A 20,064-nucleotide genomic window follows, 5' to 3' on the forward strand; every position below is an offset into this window, starting at 1 on the left:
GCTAAGGTTTCCAGTGTCTAAAATGGTGTGACTCTAACACTTTCATGATATTATTTTTGTCCTGGATGAGAGTGCGTAAAGAGTTATATACTCTTAATAATATGTTTACTTCCTGAATTTTAGAGCAGGTGAGGTCAGAAGTCATTTTATTTGGCAATGGGCTCATTTGGTCAATGTCATCAAGTAATTTTCTGAGAGGTAAAAATTAGTCAAATTACTGGCTTAACTAAAATGCCTAGTGGGTTAAAGTAAATGATTGCTTGGTTCAGTCACAGACAGCGTGCCTAGTTGACAGTGTTCTAATTAATACATTCTAATAGTCCATCAGAAATTACTTACTGGGCACTGATCAGGTATATTACACTGGTACTCAGTAGGGAACCAGGAGGAAATAACCCACTAAGACATTAGCAGAATGAAGACGTATACTGAGCAACCATAAACTGCAAGCTAATGAGGTAGACATTTGTCATTATGCAGTATCAACCTGTAACTATGGGGATTGAATGACCCAAAAGTACAGAGGTGTTCAGGATCACGCAACCAAGGAGGGACCCAAAGGATCCAAAACTTAACCCTCTTTAAATCAGAGCTGTCTCTGCCTGGGAGAAAAGAAAAGATACAGTCATGAGGGCCGAAGGCTGGCAGGGAAGTGACTACACAGACTGCATATTCTCAAAGTGGGGGAACTCCATTAATGGCTGTGAGAATCATCTGGGGATTGAGGTGCTTGCATAAAGTCAGATTTTCAGGAGCCACCTGAGACCTAATTAATGTAAATCCAGCATGCGCATTTTAAATAAGCTCTTTAGTTAATTCCAAAGGAAGTGGTATGTAGTTCACCTATCAAGAAATACACCATATGGGGGGCGCCTGGGTGGCACAGCGGTTAAGCGTCTGCCTTCGGCTCAGGGCGTGATCCCGGCGTTGTGGGATCGAGCCCCACATCAGGCTCCTCCGCTATGAGCCCGCTTCTTCCTCTCCCACTCCCCCTGCTTGTGCTCCCTCTCTTGCTGGCTGTCTCTATCTCTGTTGAATAAATAAATACAATCTTAAAAAAAAAAAAAAAGAAATACACCATATGGTTTCATATAGAATGCTAGGCCTACACCATCTTTCTTGTTTGTTTTGGTAAAGTATAACTCAAGTGCATTTTTAATGTTACATAAAGGCTAGGAAAGAGACCAAAGAACTCAGAACCATGAGATCATTTTCAGGCATTATTTCTATTACTCTTTGCTTTACTTCCTTAAATCAGAGGTGGCAACCCGGTAGCTTGTTGACCAGATGTGGTCCAGGGTGCTTTTGTAAATTGGCCCAAATAGCATTTTTTAAAATTAATTGTCAACATTAAACATTAGGAGATGGTCCATTAAAATTTGAAATTCTAATTTCTCTTTAACAATCAAATGATCTGAAAGCATTGAGCCCCGATTCCCAAATGGCCTCAGTCAGCCACAATGGAAAAGCAGCTGCCCCTGTCGATGGCCAGTTTGCCATGGTCCCATGGCTCCAGATCCTCTCCCTGACACCATGGCCAAATGTCAGCTGCCATTTGTCACCATCGTGTGTCAGGTTCTTTCCTTCAGCCAGCCCGCTGGACTCTGTATCACCTGCCTACCTCCTCCAGGCACGGGAATTCGTAACCTCTGTCTGAAGAGTACATCAAAACCAATTGCTTTTGAGCGGTATTTGATGATGAAGACAGATATTCCACGTTCCAACTTGTTCTAGTGTGTTCCCCTGGGATGGCCAGACTGTGCTTCTGGGCAGAATCTGGGCTAATTCATTCTAAAGATCGCCCATTAATCAAAAGAAGGTCTAATCTAACCCAAGTGTTTCTAAGAGGCTACACAATTTGCCACATCTAATTGATGTGCATATTTTATTTTTTTACAACCAGAAGAAAGATACTGCTCATGGGGGCTGTTGTTTTATAGGAAACACAGTTGGTTACAATAGTTCATCAAAAAATAAATATAAAAACTACTCTTTAAAACTCACCTTAAATCAATCACATGTGGTTAAAAGCCCAAGAATATTCAGTAGGCAACCTGTCTTATATTTCTTCCATAAAAATAGAGTTAAAATATGTCATATTATTTCTCAGTAGGGACTTCAAAATTAAACAAATGTTGCCTTTCCCCAAGATTAAATACAACCTGGCACTGGAAAAAAATCAGCCTTTCCTTCATTATTTTTTGTCCCTTGATTATGCGCACTGAAAATAAGTCTCAAGAAAATTCAAGGTAAAAATCTGTTAATAAAATATCGAGTCGAGGTTTAAGAAAGAAAACTACTTGAGCTGGTATTTTCTGCTACAAATCAGGTGCCCCTTGTAGTTAGGGCAGCTGAAGATTCGTGAATGAATTCCCAGTGAGTTAGGCTTAGGTGCCGAGTCTCTCACTTTCTGTCTTTGTGAACTTGTACCAGTCATTTCGTTTCAGAGCTCCGATTCTGTAAAAGGAGAGAATAGTCCTACTTCAGACTCATTAGAAGGAGAAATGCAGTTTGATGAGTAAAGTGCATGGCACAAGTTCAAAAAAATGATAGCCTTTATTTTAATCAGTGATTCTTTTTCTGATACTGACTAAATAGCATTTCCTAGGACCTAGGAAAAACTCCCCAAAAAAGTAACTAGTCAACAATTGTTTCAATTTTTCTCTTAAGGCACTTTGTTCACTCCACAAAAGGAAAAGGTGAATGAATATATTATCTATGACAGAGCGTGTTTAGGCTAAGAGCTAGTTATCACTCCCAAGGCTTCCACGAGATTTTCGAAAGAAGTCCACAGAAAAGTAAATACTTATTTTTTAAAAATTTACTTTTAATTTTTGAAAGTTAGATCAGAAAAGCTATTAACACAGACAGAAAAAGGAGTTGTCAGAAAGTTAGCTGCTGTTCCAAAGAACAGTGTTGAAGAAATGGGGCCTGTTAACTGGTCCAGGAAGATGAGCACCCAGCACCCCCAGCATCAGTCAGAATTTTTATTCTTCCTCTAGGCTTTCCTCCTCAAAGCAGAAAACTGGATGTGAATTATGGAAAGGCTGATATTTCAGTTAATTTGGCTTTTTTGAGCCCTTAACTATGTGCCAGTCATTGAGCTGTACATTTCACATGCCTTACCTCAGTTCACCCTGGAAGGAATTCTTGCCCCAGGTAAGGGGTTAGTCAGATCACCGAGGCCCGTGGCTACTGCCGGGACTGAAGTCCGGTTTGTCTGAATTCAAGCTACTTCTGAATGCAATAATGATCACTAGTGTTTTCTGTTTTTTTTAAAGGCAGTGAAGAATTTTTGATATTTTTTCCTGTTACATTAAAAATAGTTTATTCTTTCTTTGAGTTGGTTTTGCAGTTGTTGACTTTGTGTATTTTTCTTTTTTTTCCCTACAATTTACAGGCTCTCAATAGAAACAAATGTTTTAAATTTATGCTGCTTTATTTATCAAGTTATGCATTATTCTGTAACTTAGATTTCTTTGTCCAGAGCTCTAATCGCCTCTCATCATAACACAAGACATATTAAGTAATTGTGAGTTTAAGTTTACTGACTGCTTCTTGGTTCCATTTTCTTCATTCTAAAATAGAGCAAAACTATATGTTTTATTCATTTTACTTTACTGTCAAAGTTTTAGTTAAACTCGTGTGAATTTTTAAGTGTTGAAAATTACGGTGATTTTTTTTATCTATGTCTTAAAACTTTTCTTTGGCTTAGCAAATTTTACTTTTAGTCACATTTTATATTTTATTGTCTTCTTTGATTTTTTTGTCTAGCATGCTACTTTTCTTCTTCCACATCTTAGAATCTTAAAATATTTAAGCTAAAGGAGAACTTAGAAATAATTTCATGTGATTCCCTCATCTTATAGTGGAGAAAATGAAGTTTCAGAGGGTCTGAATGGCTAACTCAAGGCCCCATAGCAGTGGCAGACCTGAAAATCAAATTTTGTGCACTTTCCAATTTTCTACGCTTTCTTGCTCATTCTAAGTCAGAAACATTAGAAATGAAAACCCTGGGGGCGCCTGGATGGCTCAGTAGGTGCAGTGTCTGACTCTTGGTTTCTGCTCAGGTCGTGATCTCAGGGTCATGAGATGGAGTCCCACATCCAGCTCCACACTCAGTGTGGAGTCTGCTTAAGGCTCTCTCTCCCCCTCTGCCCTTCCCCACCCTCAAATAAATAAATAAATCTTAAAAAATATTTAAAAAAAGAAACAGAAACCTGTATCAGGCCTTCAAATAGCCTTAAAGGTTTATATAAAAATAATTTCTACCATAGCCTCTTAGACCTGTACCTATCCCCACCTTACCCTATCCTTGATATCTTGTTCCTGATGGATTATATTACAGTCATTCAATTAATTTTAAGATTCTGGGCTATTAGTCCAATGAATTAAATTGTGTTGGAATGTTTGTTCTTTTGTGCAGAGGTAGAAAGAAGTGTTTAAGAGTCATGATGGCCGTTCAGCCCAAAGGGTCAATTTGCATTTTATTTTTTTAAAATCCAGATTGTGTTCTACTTAATATTTAAACGTATGGTCTAGAATAGAATGGATGTCAACATTTCCTTACAATTGGGCCTCATGGCACTTGGATGTTTTTTCAACATAAAATGGATAAAATAGTGTGCTAGATTTACCCTGGAAATTTAAGTTTAATAACTTTTTTCTTAGAAAGCAAAGCTTTTTCTAGGAAATGCATACCGAAGCAAAGGAGCATCTTTTCTGCAATTTATAATAAAATAATTCAGAAAAATTATGTGTGTACATGTTAATATACTAATACTAAAATTAATTTATATATAAAGACAGGGAGAAGGGGGCGCCTGGGTGGTGCAGTCGTTAAGCATCTGCCCTTGGCTCAGGGCGTGATCCCAGCATTCTGGGATCGAGCCCCACATCAGGCTCCTCCGCTATAAGCCTGCTTCTTCTTCTCCCACTCCCCCTGCTTGTGTTCCCTCTCTCGCTGGCTGTCTCTCTCTGTGAAATAAATAAATAAAATCTTAAAAAAAAAAAATAAAGACAGGGAGAGGAAGAGAGAGAGAAACAAATGTTAACACTTGGGGCATTTTGTGAATATACAGAAATTCTCTGTACTATTTTTGCAACTTTTCTGCAAAGTGTGCAATTATTTCAAAATAAATTAAAAAAATAATTGGCAGCATAAAATCTTGTATGATCTGACATTCACTTAATGGCTGGCATGCTTATAGTTTAAGAAAAGTAAACAGTTACCTGAAAAAACTTTTTCCACTTACAGATAGTTAACATTCTCAGACAAATGACAGTCTTTACTTATGTGGTTAGTGCTCAAAAGCACATATCCCCTGGGAAAGAAATGCTTTGATGAGAAATCAGGTGTGTTAAATTAAAACACAAAAAGACAAATCTAAATTACATGAAGTGGACTCTTTGTCATCATAGGTGATATTGAGAACTCCTCCCACCCATGCTCTGCCCCATGGTTTCTATTTTTCCTAGCCTTTTGTGATAAATCGGGTAGAACCTTAGCAATAATTTTGCAAGTTTTTCAACTGTGTCTTTGGTCCCTGGCTCCCTTCACCTGAGATACCTCTGTGTCCAATTCCCCCCACCCCAGGCCCACTGCCATGTGATGGGGGACAGGTGGACACACTGTCCTTTCACTGACATTCATTCTCTTCTAAGTGTCCCCTCAGCAGTGCTCCATTTTAAATGTGTGGTTGGAAAGGCCATTTCGAAGGGATCTTCATTATTAGCAAGCAGTGGTGGAGGCACAGCTGTGTGTGCGTAGGTGTGGACAGTCTTATACGTGTCTGGGGGGGGGGCCCTGAAATCCCTTGGAACTACAGGCAGATGGGAATTTGGCCCAAATACCTGAGTCACCTACTACTGCTATGATCATAGCCTCATTTCCCATATTTTGATGCAAATTCCTCTTTGGACATTTTTTTCCCCCTAGCAAGAAAATTAACAGCTCTTCCTTTTCTAAGAATTCATTATCTAAGTTAGTTTTTCATAAAGCACGTGTTCAGTATTCATGATACATTCTGCCATATTTGAGGAGATGTGGTTTAGGGGGTCTCCTGTGAGGTCCCAGATGGCACATAGAAAATATGATTTAGCAGATCGGAGTCAAACCACTCACTGTAGTAATGAAAGCATCAGAATTTCAGCTGATATAAAAACAGAAGGGGCATTTGCAGATGAAAAAGAAAAATACTGTTAAAAAAATAATTACTAAAATAAATTATTTAGAATTTATTATTTGAAAGAAAAAGGAACTTTCAAACACTATTCTTCTATTATCCTGTAAACATAAAAACAATGGGACATCTGTAAACCCAATTTAAGCTTTGGATAATACTCATAATGAGTGAAAACAAGATTAAGGAAGATTTATCCAAAACAATAGAAAAACTACTTTTCAGAGTAGAAAAATATGGAAAATTGAAAGAAACACAATCATTCAAAACAATTCTGAAATGGATAGTGAATGGTAGTTATTTCCATTTTTAACAGTTGAGATAATTAATGAAACAATGAAAACTTTAAGCATGTATGCGAATAAAAACAAAATTACATCTTACATAGATGATTCTACATCTAGGGACACATAGTACTATGTATTTAATATTTGGAAGTAGAAATATATTAGAAATTTTGAGCCATCATTCCCTCTACCCACTAGGTATGTGAGCTTTGATAAATTACTTAGACTCTTACCCTCTGTTTCCTCATTTTTATTTTCTTATTTATTATTATTTTTTAAAGATTTCTTTATTTTAGAGAGAGAAAGCATGCACCATTGGGGGGAGACAGGACAGGAGGGATAGAATCTCAAGCAGTCTCCCCGCTGAGTGCGGAGTCTGACATGGGGTCAAGCTTGGGACCCTGAGATCATGACCTGAGCTGAAACCAAGATTGGGACTCCTCATTTTTAAAGGAAAGGTGAGGTGTCTGGCATGTGGCAGACACGCAACAAATGGTAGCTAATAGTAGTTATAATAATAGTGAACATGCATTGAGTATTTGTGTAAGAGGCACTTTGATAAGACCTCAAAGTGCACTAACTTACATAACAAGTGGAGGTTACAGTGGTGGTAAAAGTGAGATTTTTGTAGGATGTTAGAAGATTAAGAAAATAATTTTACAATTTACCAAAATAATATTGAGTTTTAAGAAAATAAAATCTGTATCTGAAAGTCTTAGCAGGAGTAGGTCAAGGGTTGAATTAAAGTTCAGGATATCTTTTTTTTTTTTTTAGATTTTACTTATNATTTTTTTTTTTTTTTTTTTTTTAGATTTTACTTATTTATTTATTAGAGAGAGAAGGAGGGAGCATGGTGGGGAGGGACAGAGGGGGAGGGAGAGGGACAAGCAGACTCCATGCTGACTGCAGAGCCAGACTCGGGCTCAATCCCACGACCCCAAGATCATGACTTCAGCCAAAACCAAGAATCCAACGCTCAACCACTCAACCAGCTAAGCCACCCAAGTGCCCCAAAGTTCAGGATATCTTGAGATAGTCATGCTAACATTGCTTTAAGGAGTACCAGCCTCCAGCTTTCCCACTGAAGCACTGTCATTCCTGGTGCCAAGATGATGATGGCCTCCAGCCATTTCCAGATCTCCTAAGTGTCCAAGTCCCACGAGAGAACCNCTCCTAAGCGTCCAAGTCCCACGAGAGAACATTTTGACTAACAGATTCCATGTTATATTCCTGTTCTCTAGTTACTGGGGTAGGGACAAGGAAATTAAGGTTTACTCATCTTCTGTGGAGGGAGGGGATTACTTCTTAGACAAAAATTTAGACAATACATGAGGAGAGAATGAAGTTTTATTGGTTTAATGCCCCAATATAAGAAAAAAATTATCTGTTTATGGTATGATTGGAAATCAGGCAGTGGCTGACCTAGGGGCAGGAGTTTAAGCATTAAATTGTAAGTATTAAAATAGCTGCAGAGTAACATCAATTATTTTAGTGTTATCACAGCTCTTCTCAGTTACAGTAGACTAGTTGAGAGTTGATTAGTTCAAATTCATATGCAATTAGAATAATGTCCATAATAATATCAGGATAATTAACCACCACAGGTCTACTGCAAGTCCATTGCTANGAGTAACATCAATTATTTTAGTGTTATCACAGCTCTTCTCAGTTACAGTAGACTAGTTGAGAGTTGATTAGTGAAAATTCATATGCAATTGTAATAATGTCCATAATAATATCAGGATAATTAACCACCACAGGTCTACTGCAAGTCCATTGCTTTTGTAGTTTTAGTATACCTTACTACCACCAAAACTTTTCTCATTAGCTGTGGAATAAACTCAATCATGATAGATCTTTAATTCTACATTCTTCCTTTAAGCCAATAAAAAACCATTTGAATTCTAAAGCACATGTTTCCATACAAAGACAAGATCATTATAAGAATTTCTAAAACATGTTGACTGCATTTTTATTATTAATGTTGTTTTTTCTCAAGTAAGATTTAACATTCTCTATCTCACATCCATATTCTATAGCTAACCTTTCCTGTTATTCTCCTAAATTCTTCATTCCATTTAGTCCATTCTACATTGTAATGCTCAAACTACCAAGAATACTGGACATCATGACATACCCTTTTTATCTGTTACTACTGATCAAAATAATATCCTGGTTCAAATAAAACATCAATCATAAATCACCCTAGTGATTCCTCACAATATTGCTCCTACTTTATTGTTTTCTTTTGGACTAGAATGCTCCATTTCATTCATGCTCACGGGTCCAAGCCTACTTCTGTATCAAGGATACTATTCAAATATCAACTCCACAAAGCACTTCCTCGTCTCTCCAGCTCCTTTTAATATTCTCTTCGTTTGAGGTCCCAAATTAATTGAAATAAACATTAGTAAGAACAGTTAGCCCTCAGGGTACCTGAGTGGCTCAGTTGGTTAAGCATCTGCCTTTGGCTCAGTTCATGATCTCAAAGTCTTGCTATCGAGCCCCATGTCCGGCTCCCTTCTTAGTGGGGAGTCTGCTTCTCCCTTTGCCCCTTCCCCCAGTTCATTCTCTCTCTCCCAAATAAACAGATATAATCTTAAAAAAAAAAAAAAAAGAAGAAGAAGAACAGTCAGCTCTTTCTAGCTGGCTTCACTGAAATTTATGTAGATTCCTTGGCTCCTTTTTAGGGCTAGACATTCCTAGAGTACGCCTTCCGTATCTGGTTGGTATCCCCCGACTCAAGAATAATGCCCTGAACATAGCATGTGGATAGGTAGGCCCTGTGTAGTCTGCCATGCTCATTCTTTACTAGGCCTTGTGGATGACTGGCCACATATGTCCACAGACTGGTTTTTTTCTCTTTAAACAGCTTTGTTGAGATGGAATTTACATACCATAAAATTCACCCATTGTATGTGTATAATGTCCTTATGTAACTTTTAATACATTTATAAATTTGGGAAACCATCTTCACAATCCAGTCTTTGAACGTTTCCACCATCCCCCAAAGTTCCCACCTGTTCACTTAGTTAACCCAACTCCCACCTCCAGTCCCAAACAACCACTGATCTGTTTCATGTCTATATAGATTCACATTTTCTGGGAATTTCATATGAATGGAATTCTACGACATGTAGTCTTTTGGGTCTGCTTTCACTCAGCATACTGTTTTTGAGGTTCATCTACGTTGTAAGATGAATCGGTAGTTTGTATCTTTTTTACTGCTTTATCCAATCAACCGTTGATAAGCATTTGGATTGCAGATTTTGGGTATTATGAATAACATCGCTGTGAAATTTGCATTCAACTCTTTTGTGGACATATGTTTCATTTCTCTTGGGTAGATTCTTAACAGTGGAATTGCTGGTTGATATAATAAATGTATGTTTAACTTTTTAAAACATACCTATTTTCCAAAGTGGCTACAGCATTTTACATTCCCACCAGCTATGAACAATGGTTCCAGTTTCTGCACATGATTGCTTGTCTTCTTTATTATAGTCACTCCAGGGGCTTTGCAATAGTTTTAATTGGCCTATTCCTAATGATGTTGGGAATATTTTAATGGTTGTTTGTTAGCTATTCTTACATCCTCTTTGGTGAAGATCTATTCAAATCTTTTGCTCTTTTTTAATTGAATAGTTTATCTTCCTGTTGAGTTAGAAGACNAAGAGCCTGATGTGGGGCTCGATCCCACAACGCCGGGATCACGCCCTGAGCTGAAGGCAGACGCTCAACCGCTGTGCCACTCAGGCGCCCCTGCAATAGTTTTAATTGGCCTATTCCTAATGATGTTGGGAATATTTTAATGGTTGTTAGTTATTCTTACATCCTCTTTGGTGAAGATCTATTCAAATCTTTTGCTCTNTCCCACCAGCTATGAACAATGGTTCCAGTTTCTGCACATGATTGCTTGTCTTCTTTATTATAGTCACTCCAGGGGCTTTGCAATAGTTTTTTTTGTTTTTTTTGNTTGCATTCAACTCTTTTGTGGACATATGTTTCATTTCTCTTGGGTAGATTCTTAACAGTGGAATTGCTGGTTCATATAATAAATGTATGTTTAACTTTTTAAAATATACCTATTTTCCAAAGTGGCTACACCATTTTACATTCCCACCAGCTATGAACAATGGTTCCAGTTTCTGCACATGATTGCTTGTCTTCTTTATTATAGTCACTCCAGGGGCTTTGCAATAGTTTTAATTGGCCTATTCCTAATGATGTTGGGAATATTTTAATGGTTGTTTGTTAGCTATTCTTACATCCTCTTTGGTGAAGATCTATTCAAATCTTTTGCTCTTTTTTAATTGAATAGTTTATCTTCCTGTTGAGTTAGAAGACTACTTCAAATAACCAGATACAAATCCTTATCAGATACAAATCCTTATCAGATACAAAATATTTTCTTCCAATCTGTAGCTTGATTTTCATTTTCTTATTGATGTCTTTTCAAAAAATAAATTTTAAAAAAATTCTGAGGCTATCCAGTTTATCAATTTTTTTGTGTATTGGGCTTTTGGTGTCATAGCTAAGAAGTGTTTGCCTAACCTAAGAGCACAGAGATTTTCTCTTTATGTCTTGTATTGCATCGTTTCTAACTTAAGTATTTGATTGAATACACCACTGAATCTCTCTGGGCCTGGGCTTTTCTTTGTAGAAAGATTTTATTTTATTTTTAGATTTCATTTTAAGTAATTTCTACATCCAATGTGGGGGCTTGGACTTACACTCCCAAGATCAAGAGTTGTATACTCTTTTGACTAAGCCAGCTGGGTGCTCCTGTAAAAAGATTTTAAGTATAGCTGACCTTGAACAACAGGGGGTTAGTGGCACCAAACCCCCTGCACAGTTAAAATCCATAACTTTTGACTCCCCCAAAACTACTAAGAGTCTGGTCTTGACCAGAAGCCTTACCAATAACATAAACAGTGATTAACACATATTTTGTATGTTATATGAATTGCATACTATATTCTTGTTATAAAGCTAGAGAAAAAATATTAAGAAAATCATAAGAAAAATTTATTTACAGTACTATATTTGTCAAAAAAAATCTGTACATAAATGGACCCACACAGTTCAACCCCATGTTGTCCAAGGGCCAACTATGTTAATTTTACTTGTTATAGATCTGTTATGGGTTGAATTGCATCACCCAAAAAGACATGTTGAAGTCCTAACCCCTAGTACCCCAAATAAGAATTTGGAAATGAGGTCATTGCAGATGTAATTAGTCAAGGTGAGGTCATACTGGAGTAGGATGGGCTCTTAATCCTCTATTACTAGTGTCCTGATAAGAAGAGGAAACTGAAGGGAGAAGGCCATGTGGTGATGGAGGTGGAGACTGATATGATGCACCTATAAGCCAAGGATTGGTATGGGCTGCTGGTAAATCACCAGAATGTAGAGAGTCAAGGAAGAATTCTCTCCTACAGGTTTCAGGGTGAGCGTGATCCTGCTGTCACCTCCATCTCAGACTTCCAGCTTCCAGAAGCATGAGACATAAATTTCTGTTATGTAAGCCACCCGGTTTGTGGTACTTTGTTATGGTAGCCCCAGGACACGAATGCAAACTCTAGGTTTTCTATCTTCTTGATTCAGTTTCAATAGTTTGTATCTTTGTAGGCATTTGCCCAGTTCTACACTGTCCAATTTGTTGGCATAGCCTCTTTTAATTTTGGTAGGGTGGGGAGTGATACACTGTTTTCATTCCTAATGTTGGTAATTTGTGTTTTCCCTCCTTTGGAGGGGGCAGCCAAAAAAGTTTTTGTCAATTTTATCAATCTTTTCAAAGAGACAACTTTTATTTTCATTGATTTTCTCTATTTTTCTCTTCTGTTTCACTGGTTTCTAATACAATCATTATTCCCCATTTGCTTACTGTGAGTTTAAGTTGCTCTTATTTTTCGAGTTAAGATGGAAGCCTAGATTATTACAATCCTTTTTCTTTTCTAATACAGGTGTTTAAAGTAGTAAATACCCTTCAAATAACTGTTTTAACTGCATTCCAAAAATTTCAATGTTTTCATTTTCATTCAGTTCATAATATTTTCTAACTTCCTTTGTGACTTTTTTGGCTCTTAAGTAATTTAATTTCCAAATATTTGGAGATTTTCTATATTTTTTCTATTGTCTATTCCTAATCTAATTCCACTGTAACCACAGAACATGGTTCCATCATAGAACGTGATCCCAATCCTCTTAAATTTATTGAGACTTGTATTATGACCTAGCATATTGACTATTCTGTAGAATATACTTAAAAAGAATATAAATCCTGCTATCATTAGGTTCAGTGGTCTACACATATCAGGTTGGTATTGTTCAAGGCTTCTATATCCTTAGTGGTTTTCTTTCTAGGTGTTCTACCCATTGGGAATAGGATATTGAAATATCAAACTATTATTATTTGTCTATTTTTCCGTTCAACTCTTATCAGTTTTTTCTTCATGCATTTAAGGTTCTGTTGGTGGGCACATGTACATTTCTAATTGTTGTATCTTCTTGATGTATTGACTCTGTATGAAATGTGTCTCTACAAGTATTTGTCTTAAAGTCTATTTTGTTGATATCAGTAAAGCCACTGCAAATTTCTTAAGGTTTCTGTTTTCATGATCTATCACTATTAAATATTGTTGTTGGTCTTATAATACATGATCCAATTTTGTACTTATTTTTATGGTTCTTAAGTTGTTCTTGAATTGTTTATTTGCAAGCTTTTCATAAGAAAGCTATATATTCTTTGATAAGTTTAATACATCTTTTGGCACAGTGTTGGGTTTAACAATAAATGATCCATTAAAAGCAATTGGATACCAAAACAAGCTCCTCTTTAAAAAAAAAATAATCCAGTTGTGTTATTTGCTCATGGTGTTGTTCCTTAATGTCTTCTCTCCTTCAGGCCAGGTTTTGAAAGCTGAAAATGACTGATCTGCCTTCCTGCCAGTTCCAATCCTAGATTTATGAACCGTATAAAGGTTGTTACCACAACTCCTCTATTTGTATGCAAGGACCACATTTTAGGAACATTCATTTACATCATATGGCTTAATCCCAGGTATTGTTGCTCTCTTACAAATCTTTGATAAAATTGGAAAATTTGTCGTATCATTAGATGGGTCTTGAATATTATACACAATGTGCATAATGCTGCTTTTTCTCATGATTAAAATAACGAATACTTTGTTTAGGAATCATCACCTTACAAAGTAATGTAATAATTGCATAAATTTAATGTTAAAGGTCTTCTTCAGGCACTGATTCCTTGTTATTTGTTCTATTATTTGCTATTAAAGCCCTTCCTCAGTGGAAGGATGTAGGACTGCCTCACGTTAATGTTCAAGATGTACAATTATTATCTCAGTGATGTTTGCCAATTTAAATAGGACTTGAGTATACAACATGCTGATTTCAATAGGAATTAAAAAAAGTCTGGTCTGCTGAATGAATCATATAGAACAAAAAAAGGTCATTTTTAAACAGGTAGACTTTTTCCATCCTCTTGTCTATGAAATTTTTCACAGATAATATTTAAAATGGAATCTAATTGCCTAAGTATATTCTATACTTCTCTATGTATAGGTCATAATACAAGTCTCTATATATGACATTTTTAAGATTACTGTATGGAGACTTCTTGATTGTGGTTCCCTTAAAATTACTTCTGTATTTGATGGATTAAGATAAGAACAAGAAAAATGATGCAATTATAGAAAGGTGCAAGGGGTGTGAGAGAATGGAAGACAGGATTAGTAGTAATTGAACTGATGCATATGATCATGGATCAGAAGGATAAATGGAGACCTCTTCTTTCTGAAGAATTAAATTTTTTTTCTAGAAAAGTATATAAAATACTTCTATAGGCAATTCATCTACTCCCCATACCCCTTCTGTTGACTTTCTAGGAATGCAGTTTCTCATTGTCCTGCCAAGCTTTCTGATCGGTATATTGTTTCCAAAAGAAAGGGATAACCTATAAAGCTCAAAGAATATACTAGCAGTTTCCTAAGAATCTTTCCTGTCACTTGAAAATCTGTTATATTCCCCTGTACAGGAGCCAAATTTTCATCTAAATCTCAAACTCCAAAACAAACGTTTCTGTGAAAAGTCCTTGCAATAAGCAGTAACAAGACAATCAAAACTCTTCTGATTTAGGTAGTTTTCCGGTAGCCTCGCTAAACACAGCTGCCACAACTTCCCATAAATACAGAACAGCACACCACCACCTGCATTTGGAGTCCTCCCTAAAAAATGCGTGTCTTCCCCCCAGTTACTAGAAATTCCATTATCAATCAGTGGGATAGATTCTTCATACTGCAGGAAATAAATAACAGCATTACTGCATTTAACTTAACCTGACTCCTACAACTGACCATAAAATTTGTTCCACAGTTAGAAGCAGAACCCCTAATTAAAGTAGCATCAAAGGATACTTCCATCGAAATGCTTCACACCTGAAGCCTTTAAATGGGTAAACAGACTAATAAACGCAAGCTCCAGCCTAAGCTTTGGGGAGTAAGCAGCACACCCATGACCTTGTTTAGGTGGCTGACTTGGTAACCCTGGGCTCCGCCACGGTGATGATCACTCTCCTGCGGTCTTCTGACTCACGAAGGTGGGAGTTTCTCTCTCTCCCACCAGTATTTCACAGACGGTTTTCGACTCCTCCACGCAGCAGCAGGACCTGACCAGGCAGGGAGAGGCCAGTTCTTCAGCCGCCACCGGGCCCACTCGCCACTTGTGCCCACGTCCCATCTCTCGAAAGCAGGTCGCTCCTTTGCTTCATGTATGACTGGCGACTAACAGTTATTTATGGCAGGAAGGAACAGTATCCGCGTGTCACTCGGAGCCAGGGGGATGCGTCGAGGGTACAAGTCCCCTCCTCCCCCCCAAGGCGCTCTTCCCCCGCGAGACCCTCGTTTCCTGCCCCGAGGAACCTCCGCGGCACGAGGTGTGCAGGCCCAACCCGCGGGGTAAAGAGCGCGGTCGCGCAACTAAGCATGCGCGGAGGGAGGCTGGCCCTCTCACTTTACGTCCCCCTCCAACCCCCGCCCTGTCAGCCCTGCGGCTGTAGCCGCGTCGCGAGGTCGCCCACGCTCTCTCCTCCCCGCCCGGCCTTCCCCAGGGACCGGGAGCGTCCGGTATCTGGCGCCCGTGCGTGATGACGCACATGCGCGCGAAGACGTGGGGACGCAGGCAGGCCGTAGAGAGCGTGAGTTTCCGCGTCTGTTTGGCACCCCTCGAATCGTCGGTTCCGCCGGGTGTCTGGCGCCCTTTTTCCAGGGCCGCGGCACCGGGCTGTGAGGGGATGGCGGGCGCCAGTCAGCACTTCCCGGAGGCCGGGCTGGGAGCCGGGTTGGTGGCGCGCTTCCGCGTCCTGGGCACACTGGTCAAGTTCGGGAGCCGGGTGGGTGCTTCCCGCAGCGAGTCGACCAGGGGTCCCATCGTCTGCACCCCGGTCTTTCCTTGGGGCTAACCGCGCCGGGAACGACGTGCTCAGAGGATGGGGTTGGCTCTGTGAGAGTTTTAAAAGATTCTTTCCGAAGGCAGGAAGTTGAAAGTGACGTTGCATCAGCAACAACTTGCAGTTTTGGGTGCTGGAAGAGTAACTTTTGTTTCTTTGAACAAGTGTGTGGCAAACACAGCCCTACCCTAATTGGTGGTATTTCTCTTAATAGGAAGTAGGAAATCCGCCTGTGGATTTAACCTTTTTTCTAGTTACACCTTAAAAGCCTGTCCAAAAACGGATCACATGCTTCATTTTTCCAAACTGTGCGTAAACTTTTGAAGATTCAGTATTGCTACTAGAAGGAATTATTGCATTGTCATGAGTCAGCCATCGAGTTCTGTAGGTCCCTCTGCAGGACATACAGTGACAGCTGGACTTTGCTGCTTTTAGTTCTTTGCAGTTGCTTCTTTAAAGTCTAATGTCTCACATTTATGCCTTTTTTCCCTTTCCTTTTTTTTTTTTTGTATGTGCCTGTTCCAATAAACTATAAATCTAAAGACTTCTGATTTGCTGCTCACGTGGCAGCTTGGGGAAGCAAGTAGTTTTACAAAGATTTCACCTGGGAACTTGTTGGAGATGTAAATTTTGGGGTCTTATCCCAGACTTAACTGAATCAGAAATCTATTTTAACAAGACTTGCAGTTAATACAATGCACATGGGTGGTAATGTTGTGAATCATTGCTGTTGTGATGAAGACGGGAAGTCACAGAATGGAATGTGAAACCAGGTGAAGCCTTTCCTAGGTGTAAGACCTTGGGACAAGTTACTTAAAGGCTTCTTCATAGGGCTGTAAATATTCAGTGTGAAAATGCAGAGAAAATAAATTTAACACTAACACACCTAAGAAAACACTCAAAGATGAAATGTTATTTAATAGCTTGTTAGAACTGCATAAAGTACTTAGATTGTGCTGGAAGGATTTTCATGGTGTTCAATGTGCATTGATGTCCCAGAATATTGTGGCCATGGCTTAGAGGGCATTTATTTTACTTGTTTATTTTTGGATTCTAGTGATAGTCTAGTCAAGATTGTTGGATGCAGGATATTCTGTTGAAAGTTAGAGCAGTATGTGCTAATACCAGTGCCTTTGGGGCTGTAGTATTTTTTTTTTTTTACAAGGTGTTTTTGTTTGTTTTGTTTTTAAAGTAGGTTCAGTGCCCAATGTGGGGCTTGAACTCACCACCCTAAAGATCAAAGAGACCGGACTGAGCCAGCTGGGCCCCCTGGAACTGTAGTGTTTTTAAGAATGACATAAGTAGGGGCGCCTGGGTGGCACAGCGGTTAAGTGTCTGCCTTCCGCTCTGGGCGTGATCCTGGCGTTCTGGGATCGAGTCCCACATCAGGCTCCTCTGCTATGAGCCTGCTTCTTCCTCTCCCACTCCCCCTGCTTGTGTTCCCTCTCTCGCTGGCTGTCTCTATCTCTGTTGAAATAAATAAAATCTTAAAAAAAAAAATGACATAAGTAATTCTGTTAAAGAATAGTTTTTAATTCTTTGGCCTTTTGGTCTTTTCAGCTTAATTATACCTTCTTTTGACCCAGAACTTGGTAAAGAAGTTGGGTGGATAACCAGAGATAAGCCTTAGCCATAGAGCTAAGGGTGTTAATGACTTGCAGAAGCCCAGACTGAAGATGTTTCTGTCCTTATCTTTCTTTTCCATGTGTCACAGAGATCCAGGAAGTGGAGGAGACCTCATGATAACTACTCCCTGTACCCTGTTTTCTGGAAGTATCACAGGAGTTAAGTTAGCTGTGCCCTTCACCTGCTGTTTTTTTGTTTGTTTGTTTTTTAATTTTTTTTTTTTTTTTAGATTGTCAGTTGCAGTGTTTACTTACAACTTTTCCCTTCCCTTTTTCAGGGGGCCATGTGGGGAAGGGAAGAGAGAAATATTTAGGATTTGAAGCAGTTGCCATAAAACCTAGACTCATTCAATTTTAAGGAGGGTCAGTGCCACACCATGGCCTAAACGTGTCACTTTTTTTTAGAGCACACTGCTCCTGAGTCACACCATGGCTCTTGGATGCTGTGGGTGAGAGTTTTTGGATAAACATGAGACTCTTTGGATATCAGCTTCTATAAATAATTTTGTTAATACTACCACTAAATTAACACTGTCCCGTCATGAAACATTCATATTTCAAAGGCCCTAAACAATTTTTTTGTTCTATATCAGAGAGGCAATGGTTTTGGTCAGACCTGGCTTTGAACTACTACTTACTCAGTTCATTAGACAAATTAACATCCTCTCGGCCTTAATTCTTCTGTAAAGTAGGAGTCATGGTGTGTGCCCACCTCCAGACATTGAATTAAATAAAGTGCAAAGCATGTCTACCACGTGAAGGCAGAGAGACCCAATAAATGCTGAAGTTGAACAGGGGGATAAAAGGTAGTTATCACTCCAAACCTAACCTTACCTCATTCATTTCCTCATACTATTTTTATAAATGAGGTACTTTTGTTACTACCTAACTGCACTTCTTTTCTTTTCAAATGCTAAAATCCGGGAGAGTCAAAGCTTTCATGTTATTGTGAGTGAGAGAAAGCAAACACATGGAAAAATATTAAAATTCTAAAATCTGGTAGACAAACACTATCTTCAGTTTTATCACTGTAACAGAGCAAATTCCATAAAATTGTTTTTGGTGTTTGTTGGAAGTTCAAGGTCAGGGGATGATTAATATTTAAGTATCTTCAGTTAGTTAACCAGGACAGTCCACTATAGAGGGGACACTATGTTCCAGGAGGTGGAACTTCACTGAAAACATGCAGTGTGCATTATGTTCCATTTTTTTAAAAAAATAATCTTTTGTGGTTTTGTGTATATATATTATATATATGAGCATGGAAAATACTTGAAAGGAGTCATACTAGGTCATAATTTTGTTTCCTTGGCATTGTATTACAATATGGAGATGGGGATAAATAATCTGTACATTTGTGTAAAGTTACATGGGTGCATGTATATATATAAACATTAAAAAAATAGATTTATTTCTTTATTTTAGAGAGAAAGAGAGCATCAACAGGAGAGGAAGAGAGAATCTCAAGCAGTCTCTACGCTGGGTTTGGAGCCTGATTCCGGGTTCCATCTCATGACCCTGAGATGATGACCTGAGCCGAAATCAAGAGTCAGATGCTCAACCAGCTGTGTCACCCAGGCATCCCTAGACATTCTTTTTTATTTATTTTTAAGATTTTATTTGAGAGAGAAAGCGTGAGTGAGTGGGGGGAGGGGGAGAGGGACTCCAGAAGACTCCATGCTTAGGAGGAAGCCCGACACAGGGCTGGATTTCATGATCATGAAATTATGACCTGAACAGAACTCAAGAGTCAGATACTTAACTGACCGGGCCACCTAAACATTCTTTTAAAAAACCATTTAAAAGATAAAAACATAAAAACCATTTAAAAGATAAAAATGCTTTAAAAAGGTAGATTTCCTTTTATGCTGCAGTTCTAGTCACGTAAACAGAGGTCCTTAGATTTTTTTTTTTTTTTTTTTTTTAGCAGGGAGCCCTCTAGCAGAATCTTACCCAAAATGCTCAGGAGCTGAGAGGCTTTAAGAGAGGTTGAGGGGCACAGTTCTCCTTGCTGGTGCTCATCTTGACATTTTGCAGTGATACTCCAAGTTATGTCCCTGAAACCCTGGAGTCCAGGGCCCTGGGTGTGAAGCTCTTCATCGGTGGGATAGAAATCATTGAGACCTTTATATCTAAAAAGTCATGGCATTAAGAATTATTGTGAGTGGGATTCACAAACTTGTTCTGAAGGCAATTCCCAGCATTTTCAGCAATGTCAAATATATGTATAACTTCTCATGCAGAGGAGTGAGTGGTTATTTAAAAAAAAAAAAAAAAGGAAATGATCCAATCTTCAGTATGACCCATATTTTACAAAAAATAGGAGTTCTGTGCATGCTTTTTGAAGTCATCTCAGGTTTTTTGTTTTTTTTTTTGATCCCTCTAAGCCGTGACAGCTATATCACTGTTAAAGCTATTTAATATTTTAACTGGCTGTTGTTTAGCATTACAGATGACTCAAGGAAAAAGAAACAAGAAGTCAGTGGAAATATATTACTTGT

General features: G+C 38.5%; 1 protein-coding gene across 6 annotated transcripts in view; it reads left to right on the top strand.

Moving 5' to 3' along the window:
* Positions 1–15,530: 15,530 nt before the first annotated feature.
* The window catches only part of RHBDD1 (rhomboid domain containing 1), a 117,188-nt gene continuing 112,654 nt past the window's right edge, over positions 15,531–20,064 (top strand). For 2 of the 6 annotated variants that reach the window (XR_004623651.1, XM_002919723.4), the window contains exon 1: positions 15,532–15,686. The gene's annotated coding sequence lies outside the window, so the exon portion shown is untranslated. The other 4 variants (XM_034655288.1, XM_034655287.1, XM_034655289.1 and 1 more) reach the window with 3 other exon arrangements.

The sequence above is a fragment of the Ailuropoda melanoleuca genome, chromosome 2, assembly GCF_002007445.2.
Source record: "Ailuropoda melanoleuca isolate Jingjing chromosome 2, ASM200744v2, whole genome shotgun sequence".
Lineage (NCBI taxonomy): Eukaryota > Metazoa > Chordata > Mammalia > Carnivora > Ursidae > Ailuropoda > Ailuropoda melanoleuca.